General features: G+C 36.7%; 1 pseudogene; it reads left to right on the top strand.

The window, feature by feature from the left end:
• Positions 1-5438: 5438 nt before the first annotated feature.
• Positions 5439-19089, top strand: part of LOC103349131 (pre-mRNA 3'-end-processing factor FIP1 pseudogene) — a 33600-nt pseudogene continuing 19949 nt past the window's right edge.

The following is a 19089-nucleotide window of genomic DNA, read 5'->3' as shown; positions in this document are numbered from 1 at the left end:
TCCCGCTAGTATAGACCTGGGAAGGCAGCTGTAGTACTTGGGACCCTGCCTCCCTTATGGGAGACTCAGATGGAGTTCCAAGATTCTGGGTATAGCCTAGCCAGTCTTGCATGTGGCATACATTTTGGGAATGAACCATAAGGTGGAAGATCGGTCTTTCTTTGCCTCTGTTTTTATTCTTTTAAAATAAAATGATAATATAAAAGTAAAAATTTAAAAATTAGAGCCTAGTAAATTCGAACTATGTACATGGTTGGAGGTTAGGTATTAGACGTGTCCTCTTATTACATAAATAGGTACAAAGTATTTTTAATAATAATAAAAATTCAAACTGAACTTTAAAATATTTATTGTACAATATGCATATAAATATATATATGTACATATAAAACATCAGTGGAAATACTGAAAAAACTAGAAAGGACATATTGGGAGCTGAACAGTATCTTCAATTTATAATCAGCACTGATCTTACATGATCTTGTTTTCTGTGACCAAAAAGAAAAAGTAATAAATTGCATCTTCTGTCTTAATTAAAAGCAGGGACAGAGGTTTGGTGGTATAAATTTTATGCTAGCTTCTGTTATAGTCTTTCCAATTCTTCCTCTTTCTATTTTGTGTCTATGACTTTGAAGTTATGGCTTACCTGTGTCAGGCAAGACCTGAGAGAGCAGGATAGAGAACGAGCTTTCCTACTGCCTTTCCTGTCAACATTCTCCATCTCCCCAGTGTACAAACACATGGCTAGACTCTATCATTCTTACCCCTTATTTTATTATCTGTCTTTAATCAACAGTCCAGAAGGAATTTGTCAGAAAAAAACACAAATTTGTAATATGTTTTTCAAATAAATTATATAATATGGGAATGAATGTAGTTTGCTGTCCAAGTAAAATACTAATGAAAAGATTATGTATCTCATACATGTCATAGCATACCTAGAATCATTCATGTCTTAAAGAGCATTCTCTAGGGTTATTTTGTTTTCTTTGTTGCAGGCAATGTTCAATGAAGTAGTACTTTGCATTTCCTTAGCATGGGAGAAATTTAAATATATCCACGCTTTAGGGATGCTCTCGTCCTGTAAGATAAAGTTGCCATTTGGAATGATTCTTATTGAACTACAGAACCGAGCAGAGATCCTCAATCTCTGTTCTCATCCTGTTCTCAATTTTCCTGGCATTAGACAAGTGGCTTTGACTTCTGATGTTTTTATCCCTTCCTAGTTCCCTCACCGTGATCTTCTAACCTGTCACAGGATCTCTGCCACTGACACGCTGTATCTACTGAACATCAGTTGTTGAGAAAACTCAGCACGATTTCAATTTTGGCTGTCAGTGGCCACGTTAAGGAAAGAAAACAGTGACAGCCAAGCAAACAAACTGGCATTTTATTTGTTCTTTTTTCCTAGGCTCCCGTATGAAGTTGTTAAATTTTTGTCAGAGGAAATGTCATCACTCCTCACACAATGGTATCATGTTAAAATGGGTTTAAAAGAGTACATGATTATTTTTGAGAATGTTTGCTTCACCCTCAACAGTAGTCTTATGATTTGATTAACTATGTCCTACATGTATTTAGGTTTAGCCAATCGCTACTGATGTTTTCCTTGAAGTCATTGTTAATGAGAATGTTTCATTCCTATACTACTTTCTGAGGAGGGACCATGCATTTTTCTATGCTTTTTCAATATTATCAGTTCAAAGACTCACTCCATTGTTTAAGAGTAACTAATCGATTTCTACTTGGACTTGACTTGACTTCTATTTTATTTTATTTTAATTCTTATCCATGAGACAAAATGTCAATGTTTTGAACTGTATTTATTTATTTTTTTTATTTTTATTGAGAACAGTATTTACTACAGAGTGAGAAGCAGGTGAAATGCTATGATTGTGAAAGCACAACCCTGTACTGCCCTTTCTTCCATATTCCACCTGCCTTCAGTTTGCCTGTACTAACCTATCCTCCTCCATTGCTGACATCATTCTCTAAATAGTGCCTTTAAGATCAAGAATGGGCATGTCATTCCTTAGGTTAATGTTCCTTAGGGACTCTAATTCAGAATTCTTCATGTCTTTCATCTTAGATCAAAATTTTCAACCTGAAATGTAAGTGGGTAACCCTGTGATTTGTCATTGAAATTTAAGAGTGGTAATTTGTGCACTACTTCTGATTACTTGGGACAGCAGGTGTAACTTAGGCCTAACCAAGGCAGCACCAATAGTTACTATGGATACAAATTTCTCATATGGTATGGTCTCCAACCTCTTCCACAGTCACACAGATCTGCTAGTGGTCTCCAAACTATCATTTGTGTGTGTGTGTGTGTGTGTGTGCGCGCCTTTGTATTTGCTACCCTTTTGTATGACAACCATTATAATCTTCACCCCCTTTTCTCTCCTCTTTTATCAAATTTATACCTGTTCTTCTATTTGATAGGAAGATGGAGTCAGGAGCCAGGGCTTGGGATCAAATCCAGGAACTCTGATGTGGGAAGTGAGTTTCTTAACTTGTTAATCACAAGGCCAAATACCCACACCAACATCAATTCTTCATATGTTTTTTCTCTGAGTAATCCTTTAAAAACTTTTTGATATAGATTTCCTGGTGCCTACACAGCTGTTAAGTAACAAGAACAGTGTTCAAGTTCAGATACCTTTCTAAGTTCATCTTTCAAAAAATTGGCATCTTGCTTTATGAAAATAAATATTATACAGAACTGTAATAAGCTATTTATCTTTCTATATAACAGATTTCTTGAAGGTTAATACTAGTCTTTTTTTTAACTTTTATTTAATGAATATAAATTTCCAAAGTACGGCTTATGGATTACAATGGCTTCCCCCCCATAATGTCCCTCCCACCCGGAACCCTCCCCTTTCCCACTCCCTCTCCCCTTCCATTCACATGAGGATTCATTTTCCGTTCTCTTTATATACAGAAGATCAGTTTAGCATACATTAAGTAAAGATTTCAACAGTTTGCTCCCACACAGAAACATAAAGTGAAAAATAATAGATGATTTTTTAAATGATGATGAAATCAGATCAGACCTATTGTCATGTTTAATTGTTATGTATTTATTTGAGAGGGGGGCAGGAAGGGAGAGAGAAGGGCAGAGAAGGGTGAGGGGAGAGAACAAGCACCCATCTACCGGTCCACAGTCCACTTCCCAAAAACCTGCGTAGAGCTGGATCAGAAGAGAAGCAGCCAAACTGAAGAAGAGGAGACTTAAACCAGCACCCATATGGGATGCCACTGCTGCAGGCTGGGGCTTTAACCTACTGTGCCACAGTGCCAGCTCCCACTCCCCCATTCTCTGACACTTAAGAACCTATTACTTTCATCCAACTGAATTTTATTACTCATTATTTAATTATTCATCCCAATCTTCCTCTTCTAGTAATCACCATTTTAAATTCAGTATGTATATATATGTGTATATATATATATATAATTTAACTATCTATATCAATATATGAGAGAGAATACACAATATTTGTGTTGCTGGGTTTGGTTTATTTTACTTAACACGATGATGTCATCTTCCATATATTTTGCTGCAAATATCAAATTTTAATTATTTTTATAAATGAATAATAGTACATTGTGTATATACATATGTATATATATATATAAATTCTCTGTGCATCAATAGGCACCTAGATTGATTACATATCTTGAGTATATTGAACAGTTAATGAACATGGAAGTATAGGTATATCTTTCATATGATGATTTCATTTTCTTTGGATTTATGCCCAGAAGTGGGATAGCTGTGTCATATTGTAGATCTAATTTTAGGTCTTTGAAGAACCTTAATCATGTTCTTGACAATAGATGTGCTAATTTGCATAACCACCACACTATTTTATGTTTTTCATTTCTCCACATCTTCACAGCCATTTGTTACTTTTTTTTTTAAACAATAGTTACTCTACTGGTGTAATGTGATACCTCACTGTGGTTTTGATTTACATTTCCTTGATAGCTAGAGGGATTGAGAAATTTTTCAGTGAATTCATTGCCCAGTTGTATTTGTTCCCCTGAGAAATATCTATTTAAGTACTTTCCTTTTATTGACTTTTTATGAATTTATTTATTATGTCTATATTATTTTATGTTTTTATTTAGAGGAAAAGGGAAAAAGAGGACGCGAGGCAATGAGGGAGGGAGAGGAGGAGAAGGAGGAGGAGGGGGTGGGGAGAGAGATAGAGAGCATTCATATTTTTTTGTTCAATCACCAAATGCCCCAGGAACCAAGAACTCAATCTAAGTCTCCCACATGAATAACAGGAAGTAATCAGTTAATCAATTGCCATTGCCTCCCAAGGTAGTTGGAAACTGGAGTCAGGAACCAGGGCTGGGAGTTGAACCCAGGCATTCTGATGGGAAATGTGGGTATGTTAACAGGTGTCTTAACTGCCAGGCTAAATGCATACTGCTATTAGTATTTTTGTTGCCTAGTTTATTTAGTTTCTTATGTATTTAATATTTATTTTTAGATCAATAATTTTCAAATATTATCTCCCATTCCATGTTGTTTCTTACTCTGTTGCCTATTTCCTATACTGGGCAGATGCTTCTCAGATTGAAATAATCTCCTGAACCTATTTTTATTTTTGTGACCTACATATCACACACCTCACCTGTACATGTTAGTGAGAAAAGACAAGTAAATGAAGAATATTATTCACTAGAGAATTTATTTCACATCATACATTTAAATTCATAACTGTCTTCTTTTCCTGCTGGGATTGGGAGTGGAGCTGAGACTCTAAACAAGGCACTCAGATATGGGAGGCAAACTCACAGCTAGTGACTTACTTGCTCATAAAAGCTTAGTGGATCCTGTCACTCATAAAAGAGGAACAGATTAATTAAAAATTTAAATGCATGTATAAATGTACACTAAAAAGTTAAGTGTACATGAAATTATGCCACAATAGGCATGTTTTCATATTCTAGAATCAGTAGTAACTATTTTACCCTTAACCAGTTATTCACTTCAAGATTATCACAATTGCATTTATATTTTTTCTTGATTCCTGTCCTTTTATTAAACTCAGACTCTATTTTACTTATAAGTGAATAATCTTACAACTTATGAGAGAAGACTTAGATATTTATTATGAGTTAAGTTAAAACACCTTGGAGATTAAAGTTAACCAAAGCTTTCTAAAATGTGTGCAAACCAATATAAGAGGGTAAAACTACCCTATCTACTGTGGTTGGTATATAATTAAGTGATTCTTCATTGTGTAGATTTATAGTAAAAAGTTTTTTATTAGGATGTGCGTCCCCACCACATATGCTGCCACATACACTAGACGAACTTCACACTTGCTTCCCTGCTGTTTGGAAAATGCCTACTTCTCCTTGCACACAGGGATCTCAGCAGCAAAGGAATTATAGCACTTGACCAGTAAAACGGAATGTATCACATGAAAGAGATGACCATCGGGGCTCGTGCAGTGGGTTAAGCTATTGCCTGCCAATATTGATATCATGTTTGGGCACCAGTTCCATTCCTAGCTGCTCCACTTCTGATCCATCTCCCTACTAATAAACCTGGGAAAGCAAAAGAAAATGGCCCAAGGTTTTGATTCTTGGGCCCCTGTCACCCACATAGAAGACCTGGATGAAACTGATATCTTAAGTAAGTAAGGTAGCCATACTCATTATTTAATGCAACATATTTGTAATAGAAATGTATGATATATGCTAAAAACTTATGTCTAAAAGAATTAATGTTAAGAATAGAAAATTACATGCATAATTAAACACACACACACACACACACACGAACAATGGTGGGTATTTGGTTCAGTGGTTAAGAAGCACCCTGAAGACACTTGCATCCCCTGGAGTTTGCCCTGAATTAGCTACATCCCCTCTACCTGCCTTTAAAGAGGTGTGATTGATCATTGATAAATGATCATGTTCACCGAAACTTATCTCTGATGCTTCTTGTAGAAGAACGCCATTGCTCCATCATCCTGGCAGTGTGGGCCTCGCAGGATAAGTCTGCAAAGTAGAATAATTTGAGTAAATTAAAATAATCATAACCACAGTCCTATATCTGTGCTTTATTTTAGTTCATAAAGGCCTTCATTACCCAGACTTCAATTTGAACATAAAGCACCATTGTTTACATATTATTTAATTCCACAAATAATTGTACCTCTTTATAAGTTATTTTACTATATGAGACATTGATTTTTCTTCTTTAATAATAGATTGTTTTGGAAAAATAAACTGCAGCTGTACGAGCATCTTTAATCACAGAGCTTCATGATTTAGCTTTTATCACAATCTTAAGATACAGACGAGAGCTTCATGTGAGATTAGCAGCAATATATCTTCATTAAAGGTTGTTGAGGAAACTATAGTAATTTAAAATTTATATGATGTCATTGAGCTAGGAAAACAATTAAGGCACAGTAACTGGTTTTGTTGATTGGGATAGGAAATTTCTGTAATAATGAAGAGAATTATACTTGATTTCCTTTAAACAGTAGAGAGTGTTAAACACAAAATGATTTTTATTACTATTATGGTTTAATTTTGTGACACTAGCAGATAACATATATTATGTATGTATATATATACATATATTTAATTTTGGATCCTTCATTAAGAGTGATTTTAACTGCTATTCATTAAAAAAACTACTCTGCATATCTTTCTTTTTTTTATTTTATTTTTTTGACAGGCAGAGTAGACAGTGAGAGAGAGACACAGAGAGGAATGTCTTCCTTTTCCATTGGTTCACTCCCCAAGGGTCGCTGCGGCCGGCGCACCACGCTGATCCGAAGCCAGGAGCCAGGTGCTTCTCCTGGTCTCTCATGCGGGTGCAGGGCCCAAGAACTTGGGCCATCCTCCACTGCACTCCTGGGTCACAGCAGAGAGCTGGACTGCAGGAGGAGCAACCAGGACAGAATCCGGTGCCTCCACCAGGACTAGAACCTAGTGTGCCGGCGCCGCAGGTGGAGGATTAGCCTATTGAGCCATGGAGCCGGCCTCTGTATATCTTTCAAAACGTCATAATAGATTATTTTATATCATTAAAGTTTTGCTTGAAGGCTATCCAGAGTAATTACATGATAGTTCTTTTTAATAAACAAGTGTTCACATATTTCAGTTATAGTTTCCAAGCCATATTTTGTTTCTCTTACACATTGATGGTCTCAGTCGCCAATTTTCTTACAATGAAATTATCTGAAACCATCAATACACCTTGAACTACAATAATAAAAAAATCCAAGATCCCTAATGCAACCAAACCCAAAACTTTCTGAGTACCAAATTGTCGCCAGAAGTAAAAAGATTCACACCTGACCTCAATGTAATGAGTCATTGTCAAGATGCGGAAGCACTAAAAATCATATAAATTATCTTTAGACTTAAGTATATAGTAAATATAAAGCAAAATTGAATTTTATGTTTACACTTGGCTCCTATCTTCAAGATAATTGAAAAAACATTCTGAAATCTAAAACACTTCTGGCTACAATCATTTCAAACAATGAATACTAAAAATGTGCATGATAAAGATAATAGTGAGACTTGTAAACCTACGTGCGATGCCACTGCAATTATTGCCATCAATGATATTGAGTAATATTAATAGTAGTACATGTTTCTTTTTTCTTTCTCTGGCTTTGCTCTATACCCATATACACTTGACATGCACTATCCTCTTTCATATCTGTAACATATTATCTGAACAAGGCTTTTATTTATCACATTTTTCACTATGGGATTGTTTGTAATTGTCTACATTCACATAGCTGGTATGTGTTTTATAATAGGTAATGATTTTAATTATTCAATCTTTCAAAGATTTTATTAGCATAGAGTTAGGAAGCTTTTTTCCTATCATTAATATGTTAGCATAGAAATCAATTACTTAGTATTTGTATTCTTTCATTTTCAATATTTATACAATCCTCTTTTTAAAATTCATTTTTAAACATTTATTTATTTGAAAGTCAAAATTACAGATGGAGAGGGAGAGGCAGAGAGAGATCCTCCGTGAGCTGGTTCACTCCCCAGATGGCCACAAAATCCCGGACTGGGCAGGCTGAATCCAGGAGTCTGGATCTCCCACGTGGATGGAGGGGACCCAAGGACTAGGGTCATCCTCTGCTGCTGCTCCCAGGCCATCAGCTGGGAGCTGCATCAGAAGTGAAGCAGCCAAGACTCAAACTAGCACCCATATTGGACTCCAGTGTTACAGGCAGTGGTTTTACCTGCTATCCCACAATGCCAATGCCCCCCTTTAAAGAGTTAGATTCCTTTTTATACTCCAGTATATATGGATCTAATTTTATATTCTTTTTCAAATACCTGTCTATTTATCTTAATATCATACATTTCTAGCTCATTCCTCCACTAATTTGAGACATGATTTTAATCCTATCAGCAATTTCTATATGAAATCTTTCCATATCTAAGTTTTCTACAATGCTGCAATGGTCCTTCATATTCCCAAAAACTACTTTTAAAATATAGAGGTGTTGTAATAAGGCTCAAAATCTGTTAGAACTGTGCATCAGCTATTATTCAATTAGAGAGGCATAATGTTTACATGCAATTTTGCAGAGATTTGACTGCCTATAACTGTGGCAGATGGGTGAAAAGCCTCTGCAAGTCTTTTGTTTTTTCATTTGCTGCTGACCCTTGAAGTATGAAGGGCAGGCGCTGAAGAAAAGATCGACATACAGTGCAAGAGAAACAAGGCCAGATTGCAATAAGCTGCGAGCAAATTGGAAATTGTGTCAATCTCTCACCACCAGCAACTTTGATGATGCTATCCTGCAGGAAAAGTTGTCATTCTTCATCATGGACCTAAGTATGCATCTAACTCAGTTGCTGGGAAAGGTGGGACATCTCTGGAAAGCTGCTATACATGCCAGCAAGTGTGTATCAACAAGAGTGAGCAGAAATAGCTCCTGGCATTTCATCACCAGCTTTCTGATTCTAAAGGAAATGCAGGTACTGCTTCACTTTTACCGTCTAAATCTCACACAAAATTCCCCTTATGGCTTACCTTAAACAGAAAGATATGTGGCAGGAAATTTGAGGAAACATAATTTATTGGAGCCAAGTGAATGTATAATAAAACCACTACAGTAGAACACTCAAAATTTTAGTCCCAAACAAAACTGTTAAAACCTTATGTGATTTTCAAATACAGACAGAAAGGGAACCAACTATTCCACATGGCCTGAAAACAAACTTACATTTTCCCTAAGACAAGACTCTTTTTCTTCATTTAGTTGTCCTTGGTTATTTTTCTAGGTGAATCACATTATTTGTGTATTTTACACTGAAATATAAAGTTTTTTTTAAAGATTTATTTATTTGAAAAGTAGGATTACAGAAAGGCAGAGGCAGGGAGAAAGACAGAGAGAGAGAGAGAGAGAGAGAGAGAGAGAGAGAATCCTCCATCCCCTGGTTCATTCCCAAAATGGTCAAAACTTCTAGAGCTGTGATTATCAGAAACCAGGAGCCTGGAGCTTCTTCCAGGCCTTCCACACAGGTACAGGGACCCAAGCACTGGGGCCATCCTCCGCTGCTTTCCCAGGCCATAGCAGAAAGCTGGATGGGAAGTGGAGAAGCCAGGACTTGAACTGGTGCTCATATGGGATGTTGGCACTGCAGGCGGTGGCTTCACCTGCTATGCCACAGTGCCAGTCCCTGAAATGTAAAGTTAATTGCTATGATTGTGCTTTATTGTAGTTGGTAAAGAAAGGTCAAGGGGAAATTCTTTTACATTTATACATCCACAAGCAAATATATTCATATCAATGTAAGAAAGGAATAGTCATAATTATTCCAAACTGTACTCATATTTGGTATTAATAATTATCTTTTTTATTATAATACTAATAATTTTATATTAATTATCCATTACATACATAGTCTTGAGCTACATAAGAACATTTTGGTCAACAATGGATCACTTATATAGTAATGGTCTCATAAGTTTATATCACTAAGTGATGTAGTAGTCAACTTACAGTTTCAGTAAATACACTTTACCATGTTCACAGAATAACAGAATTATCTTACAGTAAGTTTCTCAGAATGTACCCCAGTTTATTTGGTTCTCTGCCTGTTGAGATGACCCAAGGTTTGATCCCTAGAGCAAGAGCTATATTAAATGGAAATGGATAAAATGAAGTTTTCCACAGACATCAAGAAAAGGATATGGGAGTATTACAGAGCATCCTAGGAGATGTCCTGTATTAAAGACATACAACTTTTTATCCCCGTTCATGGTAGTAATTCCAATTCTGCCTCAATTAAAGATCAGAAACAAAACAGTAACTCCTTTCTTTAACTGTTGATTTGTTGGCATGAATACTTGAAGTGTCAATGTGATAACCTCAACTTATGTGTAAATGGAATCATTGTTTTGAACCATCCTTGAATTATTTGCGAGTCGGAAATAATTGTATACCATCAGAGCTCAAAATTTCATGGATAGAAAGTACTGTTTTTCAGGTGATTACGGTGCCTGTTATGCATCTGAACAAATTTCTTTACACTGTACACTTATCTGAGAGTTTTATCTACATACTGTTCCTAAATTTTGTTACCAATTTTCCAAGTCTCTGGCAAGTCAAACTATTTGTCAGACTTCATATGTTAATGCATATTCAATAGTCTTTACTTACCTCCTTCCAGGCAAATCAAATGGAATTACCTCTCTCTCTCTCTCTCTCTCTCTCCCAACCTCTCCCTTTCAAATCAATAAATAAAAGTTTTAAGATGATGTATTACACTTGCCCATGATATATCTTCTGTACAGGTTAAATAGGTGACTTGAACATATGTATGAAATCATCACATCAATATCTTTCAACTCCTTGATGTTGCGGCTAAATCTCTAATCACCCTAGGGACAGATAATAGTTATTGATTCACTGAAGAATCAGTAGTTTAGGTGACTTTGATGGGTTTGGTGGACACGAAGCCCACATTTTCTGGTTCAAGGAAACAATATGGAAACACTGCCAGTGTGTGAATACATATATCTAAGTGCATCTGTTTGGATGTGTTTACCTTAACATAATCAATCATTCATTGCAGTGTAAATAGCATAAGATTATTTTAGGAGACACAGCTGAGTAAAAACTCCAGTGATCATTTTCGATTCTCCTCTGACTTGCATATGATGAAGACGTTTTGCTTCTTCAGGAATTATGGATGGTCCGTAGTCAGCTCCCAATTATGACCCAAAAACCAGGTTATTTCCCCTTCTCCAATTCATTGTTAGCAAATGGCTTCAAGTTCCCTGCAAATGCCTGGGAAGAATATGAGCGATACAAACATTATACAGTATTGCATGCTCCTTCCACGAGGAGACACAGACTCCTTACTTAAGGAGCTTTGGATCTGTGAACTAGCTCAGGTTCAAGGATTGACTGAAGGACCATGATTATCGAATAAGATGATTTGACACCTACTTGTGATCACTGGATCGAGAATTTTTTCTTTAATCCATATCAAGTAAGATTCTCACACAAATATTTATCTGTTTGTGTCTCAAGGATATTGCTATTAACTAGATTGAATCAAAGATCACTGGCACCAGCTTATTCTGATTACTGCTTTGACAGTGAAGTTCATTAAAACAATGATGAATATTTTGTGTTTACTGCCACTCAGTTGTCACTCAGCCTGTCCTGACACACTAGATTTGAAATCCAGGTCGGAGGTAGCAGTTCCCATTGCCATCCTGGCCTACAGAGTGGAGCAACCATAAGGCTTTGAAAAGATTCTCAGGGTCCCATTTTAAATACATTTCTCAAACCCTTGGAGAAGGAGTCTTATCTTAACCTTCCTGAGAGGCACAATGCAGAGGTCTTACACTATAAATCCCTTCTAATTATATAGTCTCCCTAGGCTATTGGAGATCTTCCTTTACAGAATTCAAAGGAGGCTTCTGCATAAGAATTTCATTAGATTTCATTTGGATTCAAGTTTTAGTCTAGCAAATTTTAGAGCCATTTCCAGTACAGACGATTAGTTTCCAGTAAAATGCTAACATTTTTATACAGAATCTTGGCTTAAGTATCCACATGTATAAATTTGGCCTGTTGGAAATTTATAATCCTTCCACCTTATCCTTTATATGGTCCCTAGGTTTCTGTAGGCATAATTTATCAAAGTTATGTAATATTTTAGTATACATTAAACATTCTCATGAATCGCAGATCTCAAAGCAATGAGAAATGGTGGAAATAGGTCTCAAGGAGACTCAATAGACTATTATAAAGAAACTACCTTATCTCAAACAAAGGGAAAAAAGGAATAATAAAACTTTTCCAAGATCACATAGTTAATAAATTACTACCAATAAAGGCTATTGACAACAGGGTACCTGGTCTCTTAAAAATTGCATTTGGTAAAGAATATGCACTGTAGAGTTGTGCGTTTTTATCACTCACATACATACAGCACACTCAATGGGCAGGCTGGCCAAGAATCAAGGCCAGCTAAGCCGAAAAAAATATGGGACAAGAAATTGAAGCAAGGTTAAACAAAAGTCTTGTATCTGACAGCTCTAAGGAGATAATGATTTCATTCTTTTCCTATTCTATTACCACCTCTCAAAAATGCTTTAGGAAGAATCCAAGTGCAAACAAAAACAGAAAATAAAAAAGACAGAATTTAAAATGCTCAGGAATAAAATGGGAAAGCAATTTCATCCTGCTTTCACTATATTCACTTCATAATACATATCTAAATCCCAACTATAAAGACTCATATTTCTAATTTCCTTATTAATGAATAAGCATGAAGGACTACCTTTAGGTTCCTTTCTGTTGCAATGATTCACTCTCATCATAGGCACCCTCGAACTGGCTGGGTTGACTGGCAGGTGAGCGAAAAAAAACAAGAAAAAAAAAAAACAGATAAGAGTACACAATCTCAGAAATACGAAAGTGAGATTGACACAAGCAAGGAACTTAAAGAAAAAGTGCTGAGGACCTACTGAAATAACGTAGAAGCAACATAATTTCTTGTTGATGAAACATCAGACAGTCTAACATTGCATGCAGTCAGGATGGTGACTGAGATGGAGAAACTACAGATGAGCAATAAACCCAATACTGTGAGTGAGGATTAGAAATACTGCTAAGAATGGTACTTGGAGCCTTGCCCAGAGTGATTCAAACCAGTCAGTCTCTCTTTCCTTATTACACATATGTAATATATGCACACACACTTGTGAGTGCCAGGTCTTAGGCTGAAGACTCCATCATGGTCTCCTACAAGTACTTTCTTTTATTTATTTTTTATATATTTATTTTTTTTAACTTTTAATTAACGAATATAAATTTCCAAAGTACAGCTTATGGATTACAATGGCTTCCCCCCTATAAGGTCCCTCCCACCCACAATCCTCCCCTTTCCCACTCCCTCTCCCCTTCCATTCACATCAAGATTCATTTTCGATTCTCTTTACATACAGAAGATCAGTTTAGCATACATTAAGTAAAGATTTCAACAGTTTGCTCCCACACAGAAACATGAAGTGAAAAATACTGTTTGAGTACTAGTTATAGCTTTAAATCTCAATGTACAGCACACTAAGGACAAAGATCCTACATGAGGATTTATTTATTTATTTGACAGGTAGAGTTACAGAGACTGAGAGAGAGAGACAGCGAGAAAGATCTTCCTTCCGTTGGTTCACCACCCCCCCCCCCAAATGGCCACTATGGCTTGTGCTGCGCCAATCTGAAGCCAGGAGCCAGGCGCTTCCTCCCAGTCTCCCATGTGAGTGCAGGGGCCCAAGCACTTGGGCCATCCTCTGTGGCTCCCCCATTCACGGAGGAACGACACTGGACCCTGCACTGTTCTTTTGTCTGCTCAGCCCTTCCTGGGTTTGCTGCTGGTCCCTCACTCGCGGAAGAACGACACCATCCCGGGTTAGCTGCCGGCCCCTCCACCTCCGTGGAGGGGGCGGCACCCCCCGCCGCTTTCCCCGCTTCCACGGAGGAGCTTCCGCGGAGGAGCAGCACACCGCCGGCCGGCTCTCTCGGGGGCTGCTCAGATGTTATCCGGATGTTCCTTCAGATGTTTCTGGTGCATGTTGTTTCTCTCCTCCTTTATAGTCCTCTTCCACCAATCCCAACTCTGCTGCCCACACGCCGAGCACGCTGCTCTCCTCCAATCAGGGTCAGGATCAGCTCCTGCAGTTTACTGGTCGAACTGGAGGCAGCTGTGTAGAAGTTGTTTGGTCTCTCTCTCTCAGTGCCATATTGTAGGAGAGCAGATGCATAGAATAAGTCTTAATTCCAGTAACTTAGTCTAGTCTCAGTTGCTCCCCACAATCCTCCACTGCTCTCCTGGGCCACAGCAGAAAGCTGGACTGGAAGAGGAGCAACCAGGATTAGAACCCGGCGCCCATATGTGATGCTGGTGCCCAGGCGGAGGATTTCCCTAGTGAGCCACTGCGCTGGCCCTCCTACAAGTACTTTCACCATCTTTTGCTGCTTACCCAATCATATTAACAGGAAGTTATATTGGAAGTGGAGGGGCTAGGATTTGAATTAGCTTGCTGATATAGGATGCCATCAATGCGAGTTGCACCCTAACCTGCTGAACCACAACGCCAGAGCCTTTAAAAGATAATTTGTGGGTAGGCATTGTGGTTCAGGAGTTTAAGCTACCACTTGAAACATCCCATTATCAGAGTGCCAGTAGGAGTTCAAGGAAACTCTGTTTTCTATCCAGGTTCTTGTTAATGCACCATGGGAGGCAACAGGTGATGGTCGAAGTGTCTGGGTCCCTGCAGACCATGTGGGAAATGTGGAGATAATCATGGGAATTTTGGCCTCTTGGTTTTGTCCCGGCCCATTCCTGTTTCTTCTTTTAAGCAAACTAAGAGTGAACCACATTTCCCTTTCTCCCTTTCTCCCTCCCTCCCTCTCTTTCTTTTCCTCTCCATTTGCTGCCCTTCTGTTGTTCTGCTTTCCACACAGAGGAAAACAAGTAAACTTTGTAAAAAAGATAATTTGAAGTTGACTTGTACATATATTTAAATTGAGTCTTTCAATAAAATAAGGTCCTATTTCACTTTTCCCTGGTTAATTTGGTTTGATTCTGTTTTTCATCTGTTCTTATTCTTTGTGTGTGTGTGCATGCTGTTTTAATTTCTCACTTGTCTAAAGGGAAGAAATTTCAAGTAATATATATATATATATATATATATATATATATATATATAGTTTTAATAGCCTGATGATACTTCTCACACTATCCTCTGTCTCTCCCTCATACCCAGCATCCCCCCTCCTCCCTTTCTTTTTTTAATTTTTACAATGACACACTTTCAATTTACTTTATAATCACAAGCTTAAGCTTCCACTAAACAGAGGATTCAATAAGAAGCAAGTAGAAAAACACTGTTTCTCATGAGTATATACAAGGGCTATAAACAACAATCAATCTCAAAATGTCAACTTTGCTCATATACTTTTTTTTGTCCTCTTTATATTGGTTGCCACAAATCAGAGAAAACCTGATACCTATCATCTGGGGACTGGCTTATTTCACTAAGCATAATAGTCTCTAACTGTTTGTATTTTGTTGTGAAATTTAGTATTTCATTTTTTTTAGATTGATTAGTATTCCATAATGTATATACATATGATATTTCTTTATCTAGTCATCAGTTCTTGGATATTTGCAATGATTATCTTATCCAATGTGGGTTGACCTGCTATAACATGGAGGTACAAATAGCTCCTTCATATGCTTATTTCATCTCCTTTGAGTAAATCCCCAGGAGTGGAATGGAGGATCGAATGGTAGAACTATTTTCAGATTTCTGAGGACTTTACATACTGTCTTCCCTAATGGTTGTACCAGTTTATATTCCCACTAACAATATACTGGATACTTTTTCCCCACATTCCCAGCAGCATTTGTTTTTTTTGATTTCTGTGTTAGAACCAATTTAACTGGAGTGAGGTGAAACCTCACTGTGGTTTTTATTTGCATTTCCCTGATGGCTGGTGATCCTAAACATCTTTTCATGTGTCTGTTGGCCACTTGCACTTCATCTTTTGCAAAATCCCTATTCATGTACTCAGCCTATTTCTTAACTGGGTTGTTTGTTCTGTTGTTGAGTTTGTAGAGCTCCTTTGATAATATGGACATTAATCCTTTACCAGATGAATAGTTTGCAAATATTTTCTCTCATTCTCTCAGTTTCCTCTTTATGATGCTCAGTATTCCCTTTGCAGTGCAGAAGCTTCTTAGCTTGACGCAATCCCATTTGTCTATTTTTTTCTTTCCTTGCCTATTCTTCTGGGGTCTTATCTAAGAAGTCTGCCTAAACCAATGTCTGTCAATGTTTTTCTCCTGTTTTTCTCAGTAATTCGATGGCTTCTGGTATTAGGTTTAGATTCTTGTTAAAATATGAGTTGATTCTGCCTCTGCCTACATACTCACTCTCATATTCTCATCTGTAAAAGATTTCTGCTTATTTACTTAAATTGTAATGGTATATTTATGTGTAAAATACAGGATTACATAAGATGTTTTATACCAACTATGAATGCAGATGATGACTTAAATACTTGGGTCCCTGCAACCCAAGTAAGAGTCCTGGACAAAGATCTCGGCTTCTGGCTTTGGCCTAGTCCAGCCCCAGCTTTTGCAGACATTTGGAGAATAAACCTGTGAAAGAAGGATGTTGCTTTCTCTCTCTCTCTCTCTCTCTCTCTCTCTCTCTCTCTCTTTCTAAAATAAAATAAATTTAAATAATTATAAGTGTAAAAGTAGTCACTGATTTTTGCCTCATAAATTTGTGGTGGGAAATCAGTGTGTCTCAGACAAAATATATATGAAAAAGGGATAATTTTTTAAATTTCTCCTTTTGTGGTGAAATAATAAGTAAGTCACAGTGCATATTTAAAGCATCATTTTGTAAAAGAAGTTTTTGGCTATTATGTATTTTTGTATTAAGAACAATCTGTTCTTTTGCACATAATTCTCACATTTACTGTAGACCTCTGTGAAACTCAAAGAATATTTTCATAATTTCATATAATTATTTTACATAAATTATGCTAGTACATTAGTAACATCTCTTGAAACTTTTTCAGATGCTTAAATCTGTCACCACATAATATCAAACTGTAATAAAATGTGTAATAATTCAGTATTTCTAAGGAATTCTGCATATCTTTATATTTTCTATTCATAAAATTATAATATCACTCTATTTTCTATTTAATTATTATCATTAATAAATAAAAATGATATTCCAAGTTGTTGAATGTGATATATTTATCTTTAAAGAATTTTTGTTATAACAAATGCTAGTAATTAAATCAACAGACAACAAATGTTGCTGAGAAAGTGGGGAAAAAGGTATAAAAATCCACTGGAATGTGAAAAATCCATTGGAATGTGAACTGTTGCAGCCCCTGTGGAAGACAGTATGGAGACACCTCAGAAATCTGAATATAGACCAATCATATGACCCAAGCATCCCACTCCTGAGAACTTACCCAAAAGAAAAGAAATCATCATATGAAAGAGTGATCTAGACACCATGTTTATTGTAGCACAATTCACAGTAGCTAAGATATGGAATCAACCCAGATGTCCATCAGCTGAAGATCAGATTGAGAAAGTATGGTATATGTACACTATGGAATACTACACAGAGAAAAAAAGTCAAATCCTTTCTTTCGCAACAAAATGGATGCAACTTGAAAACATTATTCAGAGTGAAATAAGTCAATCCCTCAAAAAACAAATATCATTTGTACTCTGTGCTTTGTGGTAACTGATGGAGTACATAAAAGGTAATATATAGGAATGAAGCTGACACTTTAAGATGTGATAATTTTGAACATCCCTGTGTCAGCTGTTGAAGAACAGTGTTTTTATTTATACTTTTTGTTGAAATATTTATTTAGTGTGGGGTTATTCTTTTGAGTATAGAGTTAACTAAAAATAGATCTATGTAAAAAATAAAAATGGGACTAGAAGAGGGAGGAGGAAGAAGGGTGGGAATATAGACAGAAGGCAGGGTAGGGTAGAAAGAATCTCTATGTTCCAAAATTTGAATATATGAAATGCATGAAGTTCGTATGCTTTAAATAAACTTTAAAAATAAAGTAAATAAAATTAAAATTAATACAGTGTGTTCTTGGCTTTTTTGAAGGTCACTAAATTCCAGACCAATTATAATACACATTTGATGATGATGTTTTGTTTTACTGAAGTTTAGTTTTCCATTTGTGAAAACAAATCCTTCCTTCATTTATTAACAGAATTCCACAAATATGTTGTGAACATTCACCTCAAGAATAATAAGTCTGTGGCATAGCAGGTAAAGCTGCCACCTGCAGTGCTGGCATCCCATATGGGTGCCTAGTTCAAGTCCTGGCTGCTCCACTTCTAATAGAACTGAGAGAGCAGTAGCAGATGGCCCAAGTCCTTGGGCTCCTGCACCCACTACAAGATCTGGAAGAGGTTCCTGGCTCCTGGCTTAGGATTGGTCTATCTCTGGCTGCTCTGGCCATTCGATGAATGAACCAGTGGATCGAGGGTCAAAATTTCTCTTTCTCTCTCTTTTTCTCTCTCTCTTTCTAACTTTCTCCCTCACTCCCTCTCTCTCTCTTTCTTTACTCCTGCCTCTCTAACTCTGCCTTTCAAAGAAATAAATAAATCTTTTTTTTTTAAAAAATAATTCACCAGGTGCTATAGGACATGGAAGTCATTGCAGAGAACCTTGGTTCTTATGGGCTGTAATATCTAATTGCCCGCAAATAAGAATAGGTAGTGTAATAATTCATAATTCTAGAAATAGCACTTGAGTTATAAAAACAAAATATGTAGTTAACACTCGACAAAATTATGTCTATTAATGGAAGGTACATTGCTTGAAACTTAAACAGGTGATAAGTAAAGAATAAGAACGAGAGTAAGTTGGTGATTAGACAGTTAAAGCCAAGTACTGGAAGACAAAACCTCCTACCATTTATGCCCTTAGTAATGCTCCTTTAGTGCACACTGCCATCTATTGTTTGTTCTTACACT

The sequence above is a fragment of the Oryctolagus cuniculus genome, chromosome 9 (assembly GCF_051225735.1).
Source record: "Oryctolagus cuniculus isolate XC-2025 breed Fujian yellow rabbit chromosome 9, ASM5122573v1, whole genome shotgun sequence".
Lineage (NCBI taxonomy): Eukaryota > Metazoa > Chordata > Mammalia > Lagomorpha > Leporidae > Oryctolagus > Oryctolagus cuniculus.
The sequence above is the reverse complement of the archived record's forward strand: the minus strand, read 5'-3'. Positions and strand labels throughout refer to the sequence as shown.